We start from the raw sequence: 22,955 nt of genomic DNA, 5'->3' as shown, positions 1-22,955 counted from the left end.
CTTTTGTTTTCTCTGAATTAAGGCGTGTTCATTTCAATGTACAGTCCTTTTAATCAATAGGTCTTGAATTCCCCTTGGAACACAGGCATCTATTAGTACCACACCTTTTTTAGTGTGTCTTCAGCTCAGATATGGCAGGGTCAAAGGATAGCATTCCTGACTTCCACCTTTCCCCTAATTTCAGTCTATCTTTTTCATTCATCTTCGGGGTTCACTCATGCTACATCACAGAAGACTCTTCATGTCTAGGAATGAGTAGTTCATGCTTCTTTATCTCCCATAGAATCCATCCCTGGGGAAAAAGTGAATGAAAGAGTACAGACTTACATTATAAATACCCTCTGAGTGTGCCAGCTTTACACTGAACTGTGAGGATATAGGCAAAGATAAAAATTTACAATACTAAAACCAAAATCAAATCAAGGAAGAAATTCAACTGGTTATAAGACATGTAGAGTTAAATTAAGACTCACAAACTCAAGACATAAAGTAGGTTAAGAGCAGCATTTACTTGGCATTATTTATGTGTGGGGCCCTGTTCTGCATTGTACATGCAGGAGTCTGTGTAACCTCATAACAATAGTAATGAGGTGTGAGTACTGTTATTTCCCCCATGTCTCAGATAAGGAAACAAGCACACAGAGTTGGGATTTGAAGCCAGACGGACCGACCCTGAGGTTCATGGTCTTAACCACTTTAAACACCGAAATGGCAACCCACTCCAGTATTCTTGCCTGGAGAATCCCATGGACAAAGGAGCCTGGTGGGCTATAGTCCATGGGGTTGCAAAGAGTTGGACACGACTGAGCAACACACACACACACCAATTGATAGGAGATGCTTCATTTTGACCATAATACCTACTTTTTCCCTCAAAATCAGGTCAGTTGCATGCAGTACACTAGCCAACTGCTCATGGCTGTGCACGTACAGCTTTCCAAAAGGGTTGTTCAATCAGTAAAAATTAAGGGGCTACAAATGACCACAAGCAAGGAGCATGATAGGTTTGGTAGCTTATTGTAATTTGGCATGGATATTCCCAATAAACTAGCTGCTGGTTGGGAACACCTTAATAGTACTGCACTCTGAGAATTCTGAGTATCTGTATAGCCTTTTACTGAAAACACAGAGAATTAGAAACAGTTGTGGATAGAAGATCCAGCTCAAGCTACTAAATCCCTATTAGACACTGGTTCTAAATTAGAATGGGCATCCATTTGTTCTACAGTAACAGATGGAGGAGAGTTGACCAATACCCAGATGGACAGAGATCAGGACCAAAGAGCAAGTCAGACATCTTGGATATTCACCAACCTCAGGATTGGGGAAAAGAACTTTTGAAAAACATTTTATATATAAGAAAGATGGATGAAGAAGAAGGTAATATATCTGAAAATTATTTTCTACAAAAAACAAGACTTTAGCAAACACGTCAGTATCTTAGCATTTGAGACTGAAAAATCATGGTGAGAACAGACTAACTTGAGAAAAACAGCTAAATGGTAGGGATGGGTGTCTTGCAAGGAAAACAAAGACTAGAATTCACACAGTAAAAGTCAAGTCAGTTTAGTGACAGAATAAACATGAGATGGTTTCTCAGTATTCAGAAGAAAAAAGATGAAAATTAAAAAAAAAAAAAAAGAGAGATCAAGGGCAGAGAAAGGAATCCAACCCTAAAATTACAGGTATTTCCAAGAAGGAAAACACTAGAATCAGAAGCAATCATCAGAAACAATATTGAAGAAAGAACATCTGCACAAATAATTTTTACTAGCAATAAAAACATAGATCTTTGACAAATGTAATAAAATCAGGAAAATACATAGAAGTAAACTTAAGAATAAAGAGTGATTTAGCCATAGGTTTAGAAATAATAGGGCTTCCCAGGGGGCACTAGTAGTAAAGAACCTGCTTGCCAGTGCAGGAGTCAGAAGAGACATGGGTTTGATCCCTGGGTTGGGAAGATTCCCTGGAGGAGGAAATGGCAACCCACTCCGGTATTCTTGGCTGGAAAATCCCATGGACAGAGGAGCCTGGTGGGCTATAGTCCATAGGGGTCACAAAGAGTGGGACACAACTACATCCACTTAGCACATAAGCATGCATGCATAGAAATAATAGCCAGCTATAACACTGTGTAGAACTGACTCAGTTCAGTTCAGTTGCTCAGTCGTGTCCGACTCTTTGCGACCCCATGAATTGCAGCACGCCAGGCCTCCCTGTCCATCACCAACTCCTGGAGTTCACTCAAACTCATGTCCATCGAGTCGGTGATGCCATCCAGCCATCTCATCCTCCATCATCCCCTTTTTTTTAACTTATATGCAGAGTACATCATGAGAAACGCTGGGCTGGAAGAAGCACCAGCTGGAATCAAGATTGCCGGGAGAAATATCAATAACCTCAGATATGCAGAACTGACTAGGTGCCATTAATCTAAGAGTTACATGTATACAATTTTAAACATTTTCAGCACAATTAAGAAAACTTTTGAATTGAAAAAATACTATGTAAAAATGCTGAGAAAGTTTCAAAGCTGAATATATGAATACTTTTCTACGAAGTATCAATTACCAAAATTGATTCAATAATTTGGATAACTGGTAGTTGTGAAAGAAATTGAAAGTTCATCAAAGAACAACTTTCAAAAATAAGCTTCCTTTTGCTTTCAAAAATTTTTTTTAAAAAGTGGGTCTACCTGTGTACTCTTCTATACTTTCAAGGAACATATTCCTGTGCTAAATAAGTTATTCCACTGCAAAGATAGAAAAAGGTGTAAAGCCACCCTATTCACTTTTAAGCTAGCATAATCTTGACCTCAAACCTGATGGAACATAAAAATTAATATCCTTTGACAATTATAGATTGGAAAATCCTTTATAGAATAATTACTAAACCAAATTCAAAGTAGGTTTTTAAAAGTATTTGCTTAAAAGAGTTTACCCTAGAAAGATAACAAAGATAATTATTAGAAAGTCCATTGATAAGTAAATCAATGCTAAAAATATATTAATTCCAACTGATGTCCGAAAAGGAATTTAACCAAAATTACAACTCTTTCCTACCAAGCAGTAAATTCTGTAAACCAACCAACAGATCTCTTCCTTTTAAGAATATCTATCACATGTTAATAACCAACTTTGTGATTACTATAAGCATGCCCATGACCTATGTAATAATTGTAAAATTAATGCTTATTGACTGGAATTTGCAGATGACTATAAAATAAAATACAAAAGTAACTCATAATCTCACCATCCAGAGAGTCTCATTTAACTAATACTCATTAAAAATTTTAATTAATACCTTAAATGTATGCCAGGCCCTATGCTAAGTGTTTCTTTGCACATGTTTACAGTTGACCTTTGAACAATAGGAGTTAGGAACACCAACTCGACATGGTTGAAAACCCACATGGGTAGTCTGCCCTCAGGTACACCATTCTTCCGTATCCATAGTTCTACATCCATGGATTCAACAACAACACGTTGTGTAGCTCTGTAGGATTTACTATTTAAAAAAAAAAAAAAATCTGCATATAAGTGAACCCATGCAGTTCAAACCTATTTTAAGGGTCAACTGAACTGAACTTTGTTAAGAATATTCTGCCATAGGTATTATTGTTGTAACTCTCATTTTCCTGATGGGGAGACTGACATATAAAAAGGGTAAGTGTGTATGAAACACAAAAAGCTTAAGTAGTTTGCCCAAAGTTGCTGAGCAAGCAGTCACAGAATTCCCTTAAATAGTGTGTTAAATCCTCTCTTTCAAGAACTTTTTTCCAATATTTTTTCATAAGCATTTCCCAAAAATATACTTTTAAATTATTTTTAATAATTTATCATACTCTAGCATACAAATGAACTATTATGTATTTAAATATTGCCCTTTTTATATATGTAGACCATTTCTGATTATTATAAATATTAATGCATTTAACATTTTTATGTTAATTCAAATGGCCTAAGTTTTTTCTTTGAAGATAAACTCCAACACGTAGAATTACTAAGTCAAAAATAGAGCCATCCAGGTTTTCTACTTGTTTTCTGGAAAGATTTTACAATTTGTATTTCTACCCACAGAAGATGAGAATGACCATTTCATAGCAACGTCATCAGTTCTGAAGAGTACTCCTAATTTAAAACTTTTCTAAATTTGATGGGTGAAAAAGAGTATCCTATTTCACATCTTTGGCCACTAGCGAAGAGTTGACTCATTGGAAAAGACTCTGATGCTGGGAGGGATTGGGGGCAGGAGGAGAAGGGGACAACAGAGGATGAGATGGCTAGATGGCATCACTGACTCGATGGACATGAGTCTGAGTGAACTCCCGGAGTTGGTGATAGACAGGGAGGCCTGCCGTGCTGCAATTCATGGGGTTGCAAAGAGTCGGACACAACTGAGTGACTGAACTGAACTGAACATTTAAAAACGTTTTCATATGTTTGTTAGCCATTGGAATATGGTTTTGTGAGTTGCCTGTTAATTCCTACCTCTGAGAAAGCAGCATAACTAACAGTTAAGAACAGTAACTTTGTCAGAGGCTCTGGAGTTCTGAACTTTTAAGAAATAGAATATCACTACAGAGGAGCCTGGTGGGCTACAGTCCATAGGGTCGCAAAGAGTTGGACATTACTGAAGTGACTTAGCACGCATGCATGCATGCTATATTATTCTCACACAAAGGCTGACGTGGAAAGTTGTCCCATTAGTCCTAGAAATCTAGGTTAATCTTGATCCCACAAACCTTAATCTCACTGAATCTGTTTCCTCATCTTTAAAGTAGGGATAATGATAATAATACTCATTGATTTATTGTCTGTATTAAACAAGACACTATGTGAAAGTGTTTAATGGACAAATAGCAGCCTTCAAATCGTAACTTTAAAAAAAAAAATACTGCTCCATGCTTTTATGTCACTTCCTTGGAGCTCTATTTAGACTTAGAGTTTTGTATGCACTTATCAATGGACATAATTCTCAGAAGGAATTTTATTTCTTTTTTCTGTCCCGAGTGCTCCAGTACCTAGAAAAAGCCTGATGTGTATTAGGAATACATACCTACCATGTTGGGCTGAATGTAAAATTACTCTGCCTCCAAAGGACATTTTGTGATTAGATGTCAAGATTCCATCTAGCTAGCCTCTAAAACATTTTCTCATTTTCCTGTTGCAGAATTAAAAACAGAAAAATCCTCATATTTAAGTTCTGAAAGGCAGGGTTTAGAGCTTTAACTATTTACTAACCACTTCATCTAGGACAGACTCATAAGCCGTGCAATAAGAGGACCAAACTCAAGGAAAATGCAAGAGCGGTGACCAACCCAACGACAATGGATTTGGTGACCCGAGACAGAGCAGCTAGTGTGGACCTTGGCAAATGCAGGAGTGCTCACCCCGCCTTCTCTTTTGTTGGAAAATAAATGTTTCCAAAAGTGTTTCCTAATGTTTGGTGAAGTGAAACACAAATACATGAAACTCATTGATATGATTTATAAAAACCTACAAAATTTTATAAAAATCAGCATGGTTTTTTAAACTATTTTAACTATCAGACCAAAGTTGTTACAAAAGCTCAAGGCAAAAAAGATTTTTAGATCTTTTAGGTTGGAACATTTTATATAATAAAAATATAAAGTTGTAAGCCTGCTTTTGTCTATGATAATTAGGAAAGTAAATTTTGTATGGCTCTCTATGCCCTTCCTTTATCCGACCTCAGCCCACCCTTCCCAACTTCTGAGCCGGAGTCTGCTCCACAGCCCTGTTCAGAATCACTTCACAAAATGCCAACTGCAGTGACTGATTTGGAGAATTTTAAATGTTCTGTTATTATCTTCTATTACTGAGGCTTGAATTGAAATAAAAGGCATATATAACAGTCATCTTTATAGACAGGTTTAAGTTCAGCTTTATTATCTAAGCTTTCTCAAAGAGAAAAGTGAAACCCAGGTCAAATAATAATCCTAAGCCTAATTATAATGATAAGGCTCTTGATTAAGAAGGTGAGCAGTGTAATAGCGTACCAGAGTGTCATTTCGTTCATTTAGTTGTCTTTCATGTTGGGTTCATAATTTCAAGAGAGGTAGGAGGGAACTCCAGTTTCCCCTTGTAGCTATAGCTGATGCCAGCCAGATTCTAACCTGATTTTGCATGGATCTTAGGACACTTCCTTGACCTGTTATGTAATTGCCTTTCTGCTGGCTCTTGTGTTTTGCCTTATTTCCCTAAGCATTTTTTTCTTTTTTTGAGTGACCTTTAAGTCACAGGGACTTATAATTTGGTGACTGTTATAAAAGTGTTTCTTTCAATATGCCCTCCATGTGTCCTAAGTAGAATTTTATAAATCATTTTTTTCCTGTAATTCTGGGCTCAGCAACTGATTTCTTTAAAAATGGAGAAGTTTAAAGAATTGGGCATTGTGCTGAAATTCACAAGAACTTATTTGTTGCTTTAAAGCTACTGAGGGAACCAGCATTTGTTTTTACAGATTTACAATTGTAAAATATAAAACTAATGGAATAGTTTGGTCTGATTCTGTAGAAGTTATAAAACTGGCTACAATTTCAATTCACATTTTGTCACTCAACTTTCAGACTAACTGTATAAAAGAAAGCTGCTGCTGCTGCTGCTAAGTCGCTTCAGTCGTGTCCGACTCTGTGCGACCCCATAGACGGCAGCCCACCAGGCTCCCCCATCCCTGGGATTCTCCAGGCAAGAACACTGGAGTGGGTTGCCATTTCCTTCTCCAATGCATGAAAGTGAAAAGGGAAAGTGAAGTCGCTCAGTTGTGTCCAGCTCTTAGTGACCCCATGGACTGCAGCCTACCAGGCTCTGCTGTCCATGGGATTTTCCAGACAAGAGTACTGGAGTGGGGTGCCATTGCCTTCTCCTAAAGGAAAGCTAGAGCTTAGCGAATGCTTGATAACTTGGGCTCCACATATCCCCTACCAGCCACCCAAAACCTTTTTTCACTCTGGTGGTTGTGCAATTCGGTGGAAAACCACGTGACAGTCCATGAATTTGCCCAGTCTTTCGTTGTATTTAACCTTCAGAAAAAGGCAGCATTTTCTCATCTGTTCTGCAGAGGTTTTCACAGGAAGAACTGTGATGGACAAAGCCAACATGGTCATTCAAACCTGAGAGTAAGAATAAATGTAACAAAACACTCATGGGACTGTTTGCACACTTTCATCCAGTTAGGCCTTCCAGCAGCATGTTGAAGATGCTGTTGTTCCCTCCACTTCACAGGACAGCTGAGGTACTGAGAGGGGGAATGGCTGGCCCAGAGCCACAGTGGGAGAGGGAGCCAGAATTCAGGTGTGGCGGGTCCAGCTTCAGGATACATGCATTCTGGTGCCGTGCATTTGTGTGTCACAAAGCACATTTCAGCGTGTATCCCCAGGATACATTAAAGTTGTCTTATAGTGTGTTCACTTGAGTAAACTGAGACACAGACGCTGAGGCAGAGTGGCCCACGGCCCTGCACTGGGGAGTGGTGACATCATCTCAGTCCCAGGCCACGGCAAGCCTCCTGCTCCCATCTCGTGTGCCTCTCAGGTAGGTTTGTTTTCGTTCTGCCAAGAGGCATTAAAACAAACTCTCTTAGGCAGACAAATGAAGTCTGAAGTAGCCCAGTTGAAGCAGAGTGGACAGGGCATTTCCACATCCCTCCTGCCCTAGCTGTGCCCATTCCACTCACAAGGCCCCTAAGGTGTCTCCATGGAACACAACTGGGGACCTTTCTAAAGGTACGGAATGGATTTGTTCTCCCCTGGAAGGACTGAGTGGTGATGGGAAATTAACAAGAAGAGGCCAGAAATTCTTAGGAATAGGAAAAGCAGAGAGGAAAAAGCAAGGTTTTAGTTGGGTAAGTCAGGATTTGAACCTGACGTTTGTGAACTTTATAGTCTGGTGTCCATCATAAAATGGGAATGAGAGTTGATGCCTCTTATTGATTGCTTCTAGTGGGCCAAGTTACTAAGCATTTTTCCATTTAATGCTTACAGCAAATCTGTGTGGTATAGGTATTGTTGTCTATAATTTACAGATGAAAAATTGAGACTCAGAGAGATGAGCTAATCTCCCCAAGGGTACTAGGTTAGAAAATGGCAGAGTTGGAATTCATCATCACATGTGTCTGACTATCAAGTCTATAGCCTTAGACCTGCATAGGATAGGGGAAAATTATGAGACAAAGCCCCTAACATGTGCTAGGTACAGAGTAGGCAGCCAGTAAATGGTCAGTGTTATTTTTGGGAGATAGCATGTTATTTAAGAGTCTTGACTCTGAACTCAGAGTTCAGATATCTGCTTTACTATTCACATAACATGTAATCACAGACAAATCTTTTTAATCTAGGCTTCAGTTACCTCGTTTTTAAAATTGAAATAATACTAATACCTACTACACAGTTTTGACAGTCAAATGATACCCTGTGTTACTTAGCACTGACCCTTATCCATTGCGTGTGTTAAATAAATGCTGATTATTACTAGGAACTCTATGCCAAGGAACCTGGGTCAGGAGATACAAAAAACTGGATTTTACAAATAGCCTATGTTATCTCGTTTTGTTTTCACCAAAACTTTTATGAAGTGGTGCCACATTATTCCCAAATATCCATATGTTCATAGCCAGGAAGTGATGGAGCTGCATGTGAGCCCAGGCAGGTGGGATTCTGAGCCCTCATCGTCACTCTGGATCAATTCCGACAAGCCAGTTAAGGCATACTTTTCCCATTGCTGAGGAGTACGAGTGTCAGGGATTCAGTATATTAGAAGATTGTTCTTCTTTTCCTTGATTAAATTCAGAACCAGTGGAGGGGCTTCCCAGGTGGCAGTAGTGGTCAAGAACTTGTCTACCAATGCAGAAGACATAAGGAAATGCAGGTTCAATCCCTGGATTGGAAAGATCCCCTGGCGGGCAACCAGCTCCAGTATCCTTGCCTGGAGAATCCCATGGACAGAGGAGCATGAAAGGCTATAGTGCATAGGGTTGCAAAGAGTCAGACACAGCTGAGGCAACTTAGCACCCACAGAGCAGTGGTTGCAGGAATCAGATAGGTAGAGATTGAAATGTTACCTTTTTCATGACCAAGCTGTTGAACAACATGGCTTAGAATTGATACCAAGCAAAATTCTTAAGTATTTCGTGAGGCAGAATGACCCACCCATGGGCCAGCCTAGCACTTCAGCTCCCACCCCCATCCCATGAAGCCTGCCCTGGTGGATCAGAGCTGAGTGAGGTTTCAGCAGAGCAGATCCCAGGAAGACAGAAGGGCCGATTCATTTGGCTTCCATCCTCTTTCCCACATCAATCAAATAAGTGACACCGCCTCACCTGGATGGAATGAGGAGCGACAGTAGAGAAAGGGCAGCGATGTTATTCTAATAAACACCCTGTGTGGGGTGTAGGATTCCATTTCATACTCCCGAGTTATGGTCTCTCAACTTCTCTGGGCTCAACCTTTAAGACTGTGGGTCATCTGGGTGTGTGACCACCCCCTCAGTGAGACTGATATCTGTCAGAGCACTTCCAAATTCATGAAGCCATCTTCCAGACCAACTACTACTCCTCCGGCCTTCCTCCCTGGACCATGGCTAGGCAGCATCCAGTTCTGTCCCCAGAAAACACCAAAATAGATCAGAAATACAGTTATTAAGTTAATATGAAAGCTACCCTGTACCTAAATCTGAAATTCAGTGTGTATTCTATTTCCCATCCCAAATTACGTACAGCCACATTGTTCAAAATAGCCCTTCAGAGGTTCTGTAATGAGATTAAAAGACAGCATATAGCTATTCTAATAATGAAATGCTCGTAAAAATAGTTCTACTGAATATAAATCTCATCCCCTTACTAATTACACAGGGAGAAATTAAAGATTAACATCCAAAGGAGTAGAAGGTAAAGTCAAATTTCAAAATTAATTGAAAATTCTTACTTTTTTTGGGAAAATATTTTAAATTTAAGCTTAGTATTGATCTTGAATATCTTATTCTGTTCAGTCTCATTCACCTAGGATGAGCATGGGCTGTCCTCCTGTGGATAGATGTTACAACTTCAGCATTTCAGAAATGAACTATTATTTTGTGCTTCCAAATGATAATAAAATATGGCTAGCCACTATGGTGCTGATCCCACACCCATGAAATGCAGAAATTAAGCCAACCCCAGGTAAAGAAGGTAGCCCTGACACCCTTGCGTTCCACAAACCCATACTTCATGCTGCCAAAAACCATAGAAGAGATTCAGTGGTAGAAAGTGAAAGGGTCAGCAGAGAGAGTCCTGGTTTCCACCTTGCCAGCTGGTCTATGCGTGCACTCCAGCGACTATGACCTAGATTCATCTGGGAGAAAATTCCCATCAAGAGATTAATTTTGGCGTTTATGAATTTAGGAGAACATTTCTCCTTGCATGTAGTGTCTCCCTTAACAGGATGTAACATTGAGACTTTCCTGCCTTGCAAACTGAACCATTTGGAATGGTGGCAAACCCAGGTATCAGGCTTTGATAGTTGCCTGCCATTTCCAGTGGAAATACGAGTGTTGGAAAATGGTGCTGGTCCACGTCTCTCCCACTCTGTTTCCCCTTTCAGCTCATGTTTCTGGAACCCCAATCTACACTGAGGGTACAAGACTTTAGTGACATGACCTCAGGCTTCTGTGAAACTCTTATGACAAATGTCTGTTTCCATCTCTTGCTGTGGCCTCACTTATATCTATGAAATATGGTTAGTCGGGTGGATTTTCACTGAATCCACAAATAGTTCAAACTGGAGGACTGCTCTAAGATTCCTGAGCTAGAAGTGCTTTGGTGTCTCGGGAGCCTGCAGAGGACCATTCCCTCTGCCCTGTTCCTCTTAAAACACTGGTTTCCTTCAGGTTTTGACCACTGGAATCTAGGGAAGCATTTCTCTGTATAGTATTTCTCTACAGTGGTATCATCTAGCCTTTTAGACCATCTGAGGGAGACTTCTGATAGTTTAATCCTTAGCTTGGTCTCTTCCCTTTTCTAACACACTTGAGACTAGCCCTGTTTACTGAATTTGTGGGCCTTCTTTCCCCTTTGATTTATAGATATACCAACTGACTTTCTAAGATACCACTTTCGATCTTATCCTGTGGGTCTCCTATGGTGAGAGATAAGAAATTATGAGCCCAAGAAATCTACTGTTCAAAAAAAAAAAAAAAAATCACACCTCTCTGCACCCCCCCCCCACCTCCACATTGGAGATTTCACCAGGTGATACCCTTCCACAAGATCAGCATGGAACCAAGACCTGAACTCACTCCATTATTATCCTGCCTGTTCTCATGTAGTATGTCTCACCTTCTGTCTTCAAGTTCTAATCTCATCAATTTCTCAAGCAAGTCCCTCAGATCATGGGAAACACCTGCACACCTCCTGCAAGATCTCTATCACCTGAAAACCCACCCAGGAAGTCTTTGCTACCTTCCCAAGTCTTTCCGTAACCAGTCTGTCTACGTAGACAACTACCTTCTATTTCCCTTTTCACTTTCATGCATTGGAGAAGGAAATGGCAACCCACTCCAGTGTTCTTGCCTTGAGAATCCCAGGGACGGGGGAGCCTGGTGGGCTGCTGTCTATGGGGTCTCACAGAGTCGGACACGACTGAAGCGACTTAGCAACAGCGGCATACCAACACAATCAGCAGGATATGGGTCCTCCACGGCTCTTCCTGGAGATTCTGCAGTAGTGTTTGCAAACGTTTCCTGGGCTTTAGCACCCTCTGGAGGAGTAATTTCAGGTGTTTTCAGTCCTCTGTGGGGTTTCCTTGGGCTCAAATCACTCTTTCCCATCTAATATCAGCCTAAAGGTCTCTCCTTAATAGGAACTGACAGGCTTAGGCATACCTCCTTACGTTTCATAGCTGTCTTTTCAGATGTCAAAGGTATCATATTTATTTAGCATGTCTTCTAAGATGTCAGCCTCTCCCTCAAGGAAATCTTTCTTTGCTTCAACTTTTGATCAGTTTGTTTATTTTGTTTTCAGTCTTCCGCTGCTTTTGATATGATTGTCACACTGAAGCACACTTTTCAAAGCACTTGAGTCCTTCCTTTTTTAACTCATTCTTAGTGATGCGCCTTTGGATTTGTGACCATTGCACTGAGTTGTTTTCTACTTCAACCCAAGAAGATGGCATATGCTATGTATTTATTCTGAATATACTACCTTTCACAGGTGACTCTTGAGAGCCTTGGCCAGCACATAATTACAAGAGATTAACCATATTAATTCCCTCTTTTGGCCCTGAATGTTCATGTATTTTGAGGCATCCAGAGTAATGCTACCTCCCTGGGCTGAATGCTAATTATTTAAAGCTAGGAAGTAAGTCAAAAAGAGGAAGATAAACATCATATGATATCATTTATATGTGGAATATAAAATATGATACAAATCAACATATACATAAACAGAAACGGACTCACAGATATAGATAACAAGATTGTGGTTGTCAAGGTGGGGAGAGGAGGACAGGGAGCTTGACATTAGCAGAGGCAAACTATTATATATAGGATGAATAAACAAATAAAGGTCATACTATATAGCACGGAGAACTATATTCAATATTCTGTGACAAACCATAATGGAAAAGAATATGAAAAAGAATATATATGCATAACTGAGTCACTTTGCTGTTCAGAAGAAATTAATACAACATTGTAAATCAACAGTTTATTGTTGTTTAGTCACTCAGTTGTGTCTGACTCTTTGCAACATATATATATATATGTATATTGCTGTTGCTCAGTAACTAAGTCATATCCGACTCTTTTGCAGCCCTATGAATTGCAGTCTGCCAGGCCCCTCCATCCATGGAATTTTCCAGGCAAGAATACAGGAGTGAGTTGCCATTTCCTTCTCCAAAGGCTCTTCCCTACCCAGGCACTGAACCCCTGTCTCCTTCTTGCCTCCTGCATTGCAGGTGGCTTCTTTACCTCTGAGTCACTGGGGAAGACCTAAACCAACTGTTTACTTCAATAAAATTAAAAATAATAATAGCACTAATAATAATTTAAAGCTAGAACCTTTCAATGTCAACATTGCACATGGAGCTCAGCTATATTTGCTCTTTTGAGTCAAGCAGCGAAAAGTCACTCAGCTCCTGATTATCTAGAAGGCCCATACCCAACAAACACTTTCCCCATCTTGGCCTCCAATATGAGTGCTTTCCAAGGCTGGCAGCAACAGTCCTGCCAGGATATAAATATTGGGTTGGCCAAAAACTTTGTTCAGGTTTTTCCATACACTGTTACAGAAAAACCCAAATAAACTTTTTTGGCCAACCCACTATCTTCTTACCAATTCAGAAACAGCCATTCACCTATAAATAAAGCCATCCTAAGCTACAGTTGGAATTCCACAATACCTACACTTGCCAAAGCCTGAAGCCTTTTGCTCAGCCTCTCTGGTTAAAAGCCAATGGTAAAAACTAGTCATAGGGTACAAAATAGACACAGGCCAACTACCAAGATTTAAACACACAACTCCCCTGCTGACCCCAGAAGCCAAAGCAGGTGACTAGGCCCCACTAAAACCTCTTTACTCTTGGTCTGTTTCTCAAAGTTCCCAGGTACATGTACCAGATGTTGAGAATTCAAGATCAGTAAATAACACTCCTCTTCCCTGTGCTTAAATTCTGAACCCACTAAGATGAACAAGGGTCAGGCAACAATTTAAAAATACACCTTTTCTGAGAATTAAGCTGTTGGGAATTCCCACGTTTGTCTGTCACATTTCATAATCATTACTACCATCCACAGTGGGACAGTCTCAGGCCTCCCCCAAGGGAGTCTGTCCATATGCAACTGACTTCTCAGAGGGGAGAACAGAACACATTATCCTTGCCTTCAGGTGGATTCTGAAAAGAGAGCTCCATCTCCCAAAGCCTCTATATAGTCACTCCCCCAACCTGGAGAGAAGTGACTGATGGAGGGTGGAAACGGAAAGTGCTACTTTAATGGGGGGGAGGGGGGCATCCCCGGGGGCGTCCCCTCCACATGATAACACCAGGAGCACAAAGTTACACCTTTAAACCAAGTCAAAGAACACATCCACAGGGAAAGCAGTGCTGAATTCTCAGAACAGGATGGGAAACACCAGCTGAGTTGACATAATGTTACAGGATATGATCACATACAGTATATATATGTGTGTGTGTGTGTATACACAGATCTTCAACTTACATTGGGGCTACATCCCAATAAACCCATTTTAAGTTGAAAATACTGTAAGTCAAAAGTACATTTAATATACCTAACCTAGCAAACATTGCAGTTTAGCCCATCCTTCCTTAATGTGCTCAGAACAGTTAACCTATAGCTGAGCAAAAATCATCTAACACAAAGCTTATTTTATACTGAAGTGTTGAGTATCTCATGTAGGTTATCGGATACTGTTCTGAACATGAAAACCAAATGGTTGTCTGGATAAGAATGGTTGTTAAGTGTACAGTTTATCCTGCAACACGCTGCTTGTGCCCAGCATCACTGAAGAGGGTTAGACAGCGTATTACTCGCCCAAGATCAAAATTCATAGTACAGTTTTTACTGAATGGAGGTGGTGGCAGGGGATTTTTGGTATTATTAGTAAGATAAGAACAACAGTAGTACTTACCAAGTGTTCACCACAGGCCAGGAACTCCACTAAACGCATTTATTAACTTGTGTATGTGCATGCTAAGCCACTTCAGTCATGTCCGACTCTTTGCAAGTCCACAGACTGTCGCCCGCCAGGCTCCTCTGTCCATGGGATTCTCCAGGCTACTATTTCTCCAATACTGTAATGGGCTACCATTTCCTCCTCCAGGGGATCTTCCTGACCCAGGGATCGAACTCACATCTCTTACGCCTCCTGCATTGGCAGGCAGGTTCTTTACCACTAGCGCCACCTGTACTGGACCACAACTTTGAGCTCTTAACTATGTGGCCATTCATTGTTATCTGAAACTGAGTTCTTTAAAGAAATATTTAATTGGAGGATTAAATAAAATTTTCTAAAGTCTCTAAAAATGTATCCCTCTCTCAGAGAGCACATCACCCTACCAGGGCAGTTTCCATGAAGAAGCTGTCACTTAAGAGCTCAAGGGGCATATTGTTTCCCCTCCATGTTGGATATTTAGGGATTTGGTGAGATTCATCTACAGTACTATTTTTATCATATTGAGTTTTGTTATTTCTACGCAAAGGAAGTTTTCCAGGGATTTCTGCCGCTAACCTCCACACACATAGTCTAAAGAATAAGAGCAATCCTAAGCATATATTGCAGAGAAGGTAATGGCACCCCACTCCGGTACTCTTGCCTGGAAAATCCCATGGACAGAGGAGCCTGGTAGGCTGCAGTCCATGGGGTCGCTAAGAGTCAGACACGACTGAGCGACTTCAATTTCACTTTTCACTTTCATGCATTGGAGAAGGAAATGGCAAGCCACTCCAGTGTTCTTACCTGGAGAATCCCAGGGACGGGGGAGCCTGGTGGGCTGCCGTCTATGGGGTCACACAGAGTCGGACAGGACTGAAGTGACTTAGCAGCAACAGCAGCAAGCATGTATTGAGGTTACTGACATTGATAACCTCAGTATACACTTGAGGTTAAGACAAAGATCCATATAGTCAAAGGTGTGGTTTTTTCATTAGTCACATATGGATGTGAGAGTTGGACCATAAAGAAGGCTGAGCACCGAACAATTGATGCTTTTGAACTATGGTGTTGGAGAAGACTCTTGAAAAAAGGAGATCAAACTAGTCAATTCTAAAGAAAATCAATCCTGCATATTCACTGGAAGGATTGATACTGAAACTCCAGTACTTTGGCCACCTGATGTGAAGAGCTGACTCATTGGAAAAGACCCTGATGCTGGGAAAGATTTAGCACAGGAGGAGAAGGGGTGGCAGAGGATAAAATGGTTAGATGGCACCACTGATTCAGTGCACATGAATTTGAGCAAAGTCCGGGAGATAGTGAAGGACAGGGAAGCCTGGAGTGCTGCAGTCCATGGGGTTGCAAAGAATTGGACCTGACTTGCATTTGAACAACAGCAGCAAAGCATATATTGAAATCAACTGTAATTCACACAAAAATATTAATTCCAAACTAAAGTACATTGATATGAAACCTTAATGAATTTATAGGTATTTTCTTAGCTAGAAAATTGAATGCAGCATCATTTCTGCAATGAAAGTGTTAGTCAATCAGTTGAATCCAACTCTTTGCAACACTATGGACTGTAGCCACCAGGTTCCTACTGGAGTGGTTTGCCATTTCCTTCTCCAGGGGATGTTCCTGACGCAGGGATCAAACGCAGGTCTCCTGCATTGCAGGCAGACTCTTCACTATCTGAGCCACCGGGGAAGCCCATATCTGCTGTTTATTTCTAGCCAGCCCCTAACTGTTGGTGCCTCGGGTCTTGTTTCTGGGTGCTGACTGATTTCTTCCGACAAATAGATCATCCAGAAAGGGTCTTTAGTGTCATCTGCAGGTTGATGGCACCTACGGGTCCAGTGGCAGCCCTGACGTCCGCTTCAAGCTTCATGCTCCCCGTCGCCACCTGCATGTCTCACATACATTGCAAACCTATTAATATATTCCAGAACATAATTTTTAAATGTTCATCTTTAAATCTCCCTCTCTCCTTTTCCAGTTCAGCGAATGTACCATTACTTGCATTGTTCAAGCAAGAAACGAGGACGTTATCCTAGATCAGCACCTTCAATAGAAATACCATGTGAACCACATATGTCACTTTACATTTTCTAGTAGCCACATTTAAAAACACATTTAATATTACAGGCACACCTCGTTCTGTGCTTTGCTTTATTTCACTGCAAATACTGCGTTTATTTTGTTTTACACATTGAAGGTTTATGGCAACACTACATCACCAGATAATGGTTAACATTTTTTAACAACAGAGTATTTTTTAGTTCAGGTATGTACCTAGGTTAGACATAATGCTATTGCATACAATAGACTACAGTATAGTGTAAACATAAATTTCTTTATAGTTTCCAAGTGCATTTTATTTGGTTTTCCAGTGCATAAACCAAAAAATTGATGTGACTTGCTTTATTGTGATATTGCTTTATTTTGGTGGTCTGGAACTGAACCAGTATCTTCGAGGTATGCCTGTATATTGTATTTCTTAATAATATATTGTATTTAATCCAATATGTCAAAAATAATGCTATTTCTATATCAATATAAAAAGTATTTGTAAAGTAGTTTGCTGTTTTGTGCTCAGCCTTTGGAATCCAGAATGCATTCTATACCCAATAGTACATCTCATGTCTTGCTAGCCTCAAGTGCTCAGTAGCTACATGTGACGAGTGACTGCCATATGGACAGTACAGTCTTAGATTGAACTTCATCTTTCGTTCCTCCAGTTAGACCCACTAGCATATCCTGCTAATGGGTACTTGTCTCTATCTTGCAATATATGTAAACCATCCGCTTGCCTGTACCTCCAGGACGTTGGCATATTTCACTTCCTACAGAAACCTTCCTGCTGATCCCCATGCTCCTCTCACCCCTCCAGTCTGTTCTCTACCCAGCAGCAAAGTAACCATTTGAAAGTTACACTTGTAGCAAATATTAGATGATTATATGCTAGGGTCTATGTTAGGTGTTACAGACAGGGATAGTGGGTTAAGAGCAGCTTGCTACTGCTGCTAAGTCATTTCAGTCGTGTTAGGCTCTGTGCAACCCCATAGACAGCAGCCCACCAGGCTCCGCCATCCCTGGGATTAGCTTATCCAGGTACAAATCCTACCTCTACTTATTAGCTGAGTGACCTTGAGCAAATTGCTAAACCAGTCTGTACCTCAGTTTCCTCATCTGTAAAATGGGAACAATAGTAGTGCCTACCTTATTGGGTTACTATAAGGATCCACTTAGTTAATGGATATAAACTACATGCTTGGTACATAGAAAGCACTTCATAAGTGATAGTAATATTTTCCAAGTGATTCTGCAAGTTTCAAGTTTTGGTTACTGATTTTTTTAATAATTTTGATTTTTTATGAGAAAATATATATATAATTTGCCATTTTAACCACTGTACAATTCTGTTGCATTAACTACATTTACACCATTGTTCAATCATCACCATTAGCTATTTCCAAAACTTTTTCACCATCCCAGATGACCCTCTGTTCACATTAAACAATAGCTCCTCATTTTCCCCCTCCCCCGGCCTTCACTGTGAGTTACTAACGTTCAGCTTCTATTATGGAGTCCACATCTAGTTGAGGAAAGACAGGTTAAATAAAAAGATATTTAACATCGTGTCTGTTAATGGTAAATCCTGATGAAAAAAGAAAACCTCATAGAGAGATTGAGGACAGGAATGTTCTCATCAATGATCAAGACAGGCCTCTGAGAAAAAAACATTGCCCAAAGAGAGGAATGAAGTGAAAGAGTAGGTTGTGCAAAAGTCCCAAATCCTTCCCTTGTCAAAAACCCTTCAGTGGGACCCCCACCCGCCAACCCGGCATTTCAAATAAAACCAAAATTTGTTCCTCGTTGTAGGAAGCCTCTCATCAGAGTCTCTGCCTCAGGCCTTTCTGCTTCTCCCTATGGTGCTTTTTATTCCCTTTTTCTTTAAAGTATGTACTTTGAAGTCTGGATTTAGAGAAGAGAAGAAATTCCAGTGTGCTTCTATTTTATACAAATTTAACCCGTGTATTAATGTTGTGTGTGTGTTCATTGCTAAATTGTGTCATATTCTTTGTGACGCCCATGGATTGTAGCCCACCAGGCTCCTCTGTCTACAGATTTCCCAGGCAAGAATACTGGAGTGGGTCGCCAGTTCCTCCTCCAGGGGATTGAACCCATGTCTCCTGAGTCTCCTGCATTGGCAGGCAGATTCTTTACCACTGAGCCACCTGGGTTACAAACCTTAAATTTCTTACACTTTGTCATAGGAACAAAATGTGAACACATTTGAACTTAAAATTCTGCTTCTGTCTCTTTGTACCTTTATGTCTAGATTTCAAACCTTTCTCTGCCCACAGTGATGGGGGCTGCCACTTTTTAAGGGCAAGTCATGTCACTTCACCTTTCTGGTACTCAGTTTCCTTAACTGGGAAAGGGCCAGAATACAGACCTTACCAGCTGGTTGTAGTGGTGAAGGACTCAGAGTAATGCACAGGGTCTTACCCTTCCTTTGATGTTAGTTACTGTTAATATAACTATTATTTTTTTCAATAGCTATGCTCCTTATAACATAATTTCTTGGCCAGATGTAAAATTAATATTAAATCATATGCATGTTTATTTTTCCTTTGCTCTATGGAGTCCTTAACTAGGAGGTGTTTTCCAGTTATTAAACACAAGGGCTCCGTCTAGTGGCCAAACTGTATATAGTGTTTTTCAACCTTTGGGTCTTGGGGGAAAACATTGTTTCTGATGGAATAAAATTGAATATAAAGTATCAGAGTGATGACAGTTGTTTTGTAAATTTAACAGATAGTCCACAAAATTGTTTTACTGAAATATTAAAACATACCCGTGTGTATACTTAGGCACAATATGAACTACTTTTTCTGATAGAGGCCATTTTAAAAACATTCAGCAAGTCACTGGTTTAAGCAGCTCAGTTTAAGTTAGGGGTGAACATTGGGCTTAACTTGGGCTGAATATTGGAATTATTGGGAGAGCTTAAAAAATACCATTGTTTTGTACCAACTCCAGAAATTCTGATTTATTTGGTCTGGAATGTTACCTGGACATTAGGATTTTTTAAAAAGGTACTCAGGTAATCCCCTGTGTAGCGAAAATTGGAACTTATCATCTTAGGTCCATCAAAAATCAGTTTTGTATGTGAGAGAATTGTGACCCAGAATGTTTAAATGACTTACCAGAAGTCACACTGGTAATTACTAGAAAAATTTCATGAAGGACCTTGAAGGATATTTGTTAGAAATTCAGGAGATGTTTCATTTCATTTTTTGGAATGCTTTTAAAAGAGAGAGAGAGAAAAGTAGAGAATATACAATGTCTGTCTAATCTGTTTTACAAGTTATAAACTGATTTTTATATTTCAATAGATTTGTAGATTTTATCTGTTAATTTTTCATTTACAGAATTAATTCAAATTAGATTCTGTGTCTAATTTATAGAATCAAATGTATAAATTTGATTTATACATTTATAAATACATCAGTGATTTAACTACATCAGTGATTTTTTTGTTTTCACAATATCCAATTTGAGGGCATTTCCCATATATACCCCTGAATATAATAAGATAGTTTCACTTGCCTGTTATTTTCTCACAATGTTTGTGTTGCTGATGCCTCGTCTCCTACTAATAGCTAGGAAAGCACTTGTGACCATCCATCCTGTATGATGATTAAATACAGAGGTGCTCATATTTCAGAACTCTGTGGTCTACAGAGAGAGAAGACACACACCTGGATTTAAGGGTTAAAGGGGCACATAAAGCATTAGAATATAACATGAGGATATCTGTTATATGTCAAAGTGCCCTCAGCCAACTGATAGGATAATATGTATGTACTGGTGCAGTAGGTATTTGGGGTCAAGGGAGGCTTTGAGGAGATGATTTTTGAGTGGGGAAAAAGAGGGATTTAGATGTAAATAAAGGGACGAAATAAAGCTAATAATCATTTTAAGTTAGAGTAAAAAGCTTTTTATATAGAAAAGGAAAAATTGGGGAAGGTGGTTTGGTCGCTGAGAGAGGAGGGAAGAGAAATACCTGATAAAAACATAGGAAAAGGTGAAATGGGTGTAGGGCTTCCACTTCGAGGTGTTTTCAGTGGCAGGAAGTCAGAGCCTCCAGAAGAACCTAGATAAAGCCCATCTTCCGCACCATCCAGGGGAGGAAGCTGAGACGTGGAGAGCTCGACAAGGTGGTACCATCACCCCACATCTTCCCTCCTGCTTCAGTGTCTCCCTCAGCTGGAGCAGGTGGCCTCACCTCCCTGAATTTGAGAGGCAATTAAGATTCAATATAGTCTGTATCGGAGAAGGCAATGGCACCCCACTCCAGTACTCTTGCCTGGCAAATCCCATGGATGGAGGAGCCTGGAAGGCTGCAGTCCATGGGGTCGCTGAGGGTTGGAAACGACTGAGCAACTTCACTTTCACTTTTCACTTTGCTGCATTGGGGAAGGAAATGGCAACCCACTCCAGTGTTCTTGCCTGGAGAATCCCAGGGACGGGGAAGCCTGGTGGGCTGCCGTGCATGGGGTCGCACAGAGTCGGACACGACTGAAGTGACTTAGCATAGCATAGCATAGCATAGTCTGTATGTCTTCATCAGCTTAAAAATATTCATTTGATAAATTAAAATATGAATACACAGAGGTACAAACAATTTCTTAAACCATTATGCCTGCTCAAAGAAACTCCAGTGTGTGTTAGTCGCTCAGTCTTGTCCTGCCTTTTTCGACCACATGAATTACAGCCCACCAGACTCCTCTGTCCGTGGGGATTCTCCAAGCAAGAATACTGGAGTGAGTTTCCATGGCCTCCTCCAGGAAATCTTCCCAAACCAGAGATCGAACCTGAATCTCCCACATTGTAGGCAGATTCTTTACCATCTGAGCCACTAGGGAAGCCACACACTAAAATTTTTAAGAACTTGACCAAAAACCAATTCGAATTGGGAAACATCTAATCTAGCAGATATAACTTGGGCAAACTCCAAGAGACGATGAGGGACAGGGAGGCCTGGCATGCTGCAGTCCATAGGGTTGCAAAGAGTCAAACACGACTGGGCGAGCGAACAACAACAACATCAGCAGATATGAAGGAGGAGCAATACAAAGTGAGAGACTTCTATAGGCAGAAGGGAACAGGAACGAGGAAGTTAAACCGAAAAAAAAAAAAGCTAGCTGTTTATTTCAAGGTCACTTTCCTTTAGGGGACGGCAGTGGTTCCCCTAACTGTGCCTATCAGGCAATTCCTGATCAACTGGTTTAAGATTCCATCTCTAGGAGAGCCAAAACTAATTCAGTTAGTTAAGTCTCAGTTTGATGACGTGAGGCTTAGCATAAGTAACTCCATTTAGTGCCTATTGTTCTGTTTTTAACATACTTATGAGTGTATTACAAAGGTTTGCGCCTAATAAACCACCATTAAAACTAAAGACTAGAGCACAGATAATAAAACATGATCATTAAACAGCTGAAACCAGACATTTAGTTCAGGGTTTTCTGAACCTCAGCTCTATGGACATTTTAGGTTGAGGGTTTATTGTGTGCATTGTAGAATGTTTGGCAGCATTCCTGGTCTCTACCCATCAAATACCAGTAGCAACCCTTCCACCACCACCCCCAGGTTATGACAACTGAAAATGTCTTCAGGGGGCAGAATATCTCTCTCTTCTCTCCCTCCCTACTCCCTCCTTCCTTCCCCTCCCCCTGCATTGAGAACCATGGATGTAGATTATATTTATATAAGGATGTCTGGGTCTTCCCTGGTGGCTCAGACAGTAAAAGAATCTATCAGCAGTTCAGGAGACACAGGTTTGATCCCTGGGTTGGGAAGATCCCCTGGAGAAGGGAATGGCTATCCACTCCAATATTCTTGCCTGGAAAATCCCACGGACAGAGGAGCCTGGTGGGTTACAGTCTGTGGGGTCGCAGAGTCAAACACAACTGAGTGACTAACACTTCCACTTTCTGGTTTTTTCAGCTAGTTGGACTAGGATTTGAGATAAGAAGTGGCCAGGGAGCTGTACCTCCTGCACCTCAGTTTGTATGGCTCAAACTCAGCTCTGGATAACTGCTCCGGCAGAGCTGGAGGGGTACTCAATCAAAGCCTCCAGGAGCAGAGATGGGCTCCGCAGCTGGCAGTTTATTCCCCTCAGCATCATCCCTGCCAACTCGAGTTGCCTGACCCGTCTAGAGTCTCTTTAGAACTGTAGGAACTGGTCTCCCTCTCAGAGAATTTCCAAGTACTAAGGA

General features: G+C 40.6%; 1 protein-coding gene and 1 long non-coding RNA gene across 5 annotated transcripts in view; one reads left to right on the top strand and one right to left on the bottom strand.

Annotated features, from left to right (window-relative positions):
• The window catches only part of NWD2 (NACHT and WD repeat domain containing 2), a 251,527-nt gene that overhangs the window by 162,829 nt on the left and 65,743 nt on the right, over positions 1–22,955 (top strand). The window lies entirely within an intron of this gene.
• LOC123334436 overlaps positions 20,264–22,955 on the bottom strand; it is a 34,446-nt gene continuing 31,754 nt past the window's right edge. The window contains exons 4-5 of one of the 3 annotated variants that reach the window (XR_006641280.1): positions 20,741–20,966; positions 20,264–20,412 (exon numbers count right to left, since the gene is read on the bottom strand). This is a non-coding gene — a long non-coding RNA (uncharacterized LOC123334436). Of the gene's footprint in view, positions 20,413–20,657; positions 20,967–22,955 lie in introns of those variants that run through there. The other 2 variants (XR_006552290.2, XR_006552289.2) reach the window with 2 other exon arrangements.

Source organism: Bubalus bubalis, chromosome 7, assembly GCF_019923935.1.
Source record: "Bubalus bubalis isolate 160015118507 breed Murrah chromosome 7, NDDB_SH_1, whole genome shotgun sequence".
Taxonomy (NCBI): Eukaryota; Metazoa; Chordata; class Mammalia; order Artiodactyla; family Bovidae; genus Bubalus; species Bubalus bubalis.
Note: the sequence above shows the minus strand (reverse complement) of the source record. Positions and strands in the feature narration are given on the sequence as shown.